The 2,169-nt window shown below is 33.7% G+C and overlaps 1 long non-coding RNA gene across 2 annotated transcripts in view; it reads right to left on the bottom strand.

Annotated features, from left to right (window-relative positions):
* Nucleotides 1-392: 392 nt before the first annotated feature.
* LOC148730930 (uncharacterized) overlaps nucleotides 393-2,169 on the bottom strand; it is a 4,883-nt gene continuing 3,106 nt past the window's right edge. For both annotated transcript variants that reach the window (XR_016002083.1, XR_016002082.1), the window contains one exon: nucleotides 393-1,112. This is a non-coding gene — a long non-coding RNA (uncharacterized LOC148730930). The remainder of the gene's footprint in view (nucleotides 1,113-2,169) is intronic.

A 2,169-nucleotide genomic window follows, 5' to 3' on the forward strand; every position in this document is an offset into this window, starting at 1 on the left:
TTTTTTGTCTGAGAAAGAACACAATCCGAGAAAAGTCCTGGTGTAAATTTCATGGTAAAATGCAAGATTTTGGTTTCTCGGCTGGTTCAGTCCCAAAGTAGACATCGTAAGGTATCATTTGATAGTAAAAGTGGGCGATTTACGCTTTAACAATGAAGGATCGATTGATAACTTTGAAATTATCGAAATTCCAAATATTTGTCATTACCCGTTGAATAAGGGAATAATTTCAAACACGTCTTCCCTTTCCTTTGGGAAAATTTTCATTTGCTAGTGTTGATGACAAGGACATAACGTTTCCAAGCCTTTTTTGTTCCATGGAAACTTCTCGTGGCTTCTTATTTACTGGATTGTTGTCACGGAAACTGTTAAAGGCGAACGCTTTCAGGAAATGTGACATAGTTCAAGTTTTATTAATCATTGGCTTCGTGACAGCTCTTAATTTCTGCCAACATATTTAGCAAACAACTTTTCGATGTATAGTTGGGCTTTTTTTTAATTAAGGAGAAAATTATAATATAAAACTGGGTTTATCAGATGAAAACCTGAAACCTCCTCTATTTTCCTCTTAGTGGAAGGCTACAAAGTTTGGGGTTTTTCAGCTAGTTCCAAATCTAGGGATCATAAGGTTTTAGTTGGTCGATTAAAAACGAGATCACAAAGGCAATAGTTCATAACGTGTAAAAATTAATAAGAATTTTTGTCGTGACGTCAGTCATATGATAGTAAAAGTGGGCGAGTTTTGCGTAGCACTGAGCGTTTGATGATATTGAAATTATCAATGTTTGAAATGTTTTTTGTTAGGAGACTAGTTTTCACTAATACGCATCTTATTTGCTCTATTTTGTGATTTTAATATTCTCAATATTGGATTCTGCCTCTGTGAGTTGAAGCTGATTTGTATTACAGTCTTAAAAAAGCATATGGTTCCTAAAACTATGAGTTTTCCACTGTATAATTTAATAAAAGAGTTAAAACATATTATATTCCTCCTCAATTTTGTTGTGTTTCTACAACAGTCCACCCAGTCCACTGTGTGGTCCGTTAATGTCTCGGAGGATTACGGTTCTTCTTGATAAGTTACATCAAACAGAACTTTGAAACGATAAATGCTGGAAAACAAGAGATGAAAACAAAAGCTTCAATTGATGCAGAGTAACCTGTAAATAACAGTATAAACGACACGGAGATAAAAAAAAAAATTTCCGAACAAGTTAAGGACGAAAACACCGAGCTGGGAAGAAGCATAAAGAAAAGTAAACAATACTAAAAGATAGTAAAACTAGGTATGATTTACGCTTAATACCCACCAATTCATAATTTTAAAATCATTGTTTTTGAAATACTGTCGTTACTGGTGAAAAAGGTTTACATCTTATTGGCACTGGTGCAATAGCGATATTCTTAAAATAGGACTTTGCTGTAGTTTTGTTTTGAGAAATAAAACACATTAGAAGATGACGTAAAAATTATTCTATTTTTGTGGTCAATGTCTGATTAGTCCATCCGTCTTGAAAACCAGTAAGGGACAAAGTGTCTGTAAAAATGTTAAAAGGGTGATAAATGTTTGCACCCTCAAATGTGACTCAATTAAGTAACGGCTATGAGTTTAACTCAAACCGAAAAATTATTAAAAGTTGGGTTGTATTTAAGAAAACTGTGAGTCCAACAGCTGTTTTGAAAAAAATATGATGCATTAACAAATATCTTCTGTCATTATTACAACCTCCCCTTTTTTTTCTGACAAAGAAAACAATTCGAGGAAAGTCTTGGTATAAATTTAAAAGATTTTGGCTTCTCATGTGGTTCAGTCTTGAAGCAGAGATCGTAGGGTATCATTTGATAATAAAAGTGGGCAATTTACGCTTAACAATGACGGATTTCCTGATGAAAATTTTACATTTCTTAGATTGTAGAGCCCTATGTGCATTTCATTGAGAAACATCTGGTTCACAGTTAAGACTACTTTTTACTGAAAGAGTAAAAACATATCATTTTGCTCATTAATTTGCTGTGTTTCGACAACTGTCAGCCTAGTCCACTGTCTGGCCCTTCAATGTTTTAGCACAATATCTTCTTCTTGATCAATTACATCATTTATAACTTTGAAACGAAAAATGCTCGGAAACAAGAGCTGAATTGCCGAATATTCGTTTACGAAAGTCGATT

This window comes from Stylophora pistillata, chromosome 5 (genome assembly GCF_964205215.1).
Source record: "Stylophora pistillata chromosome 5, jaStyPist1.2, whole genome shotgun sequence".
Taxonomy (NCBI): Eukaryota; Metazoa; Cnidaria; class Anthozoa; order Scleractinia; family Pocilloporidae; genus Stylophora; species Stylophora pistillata.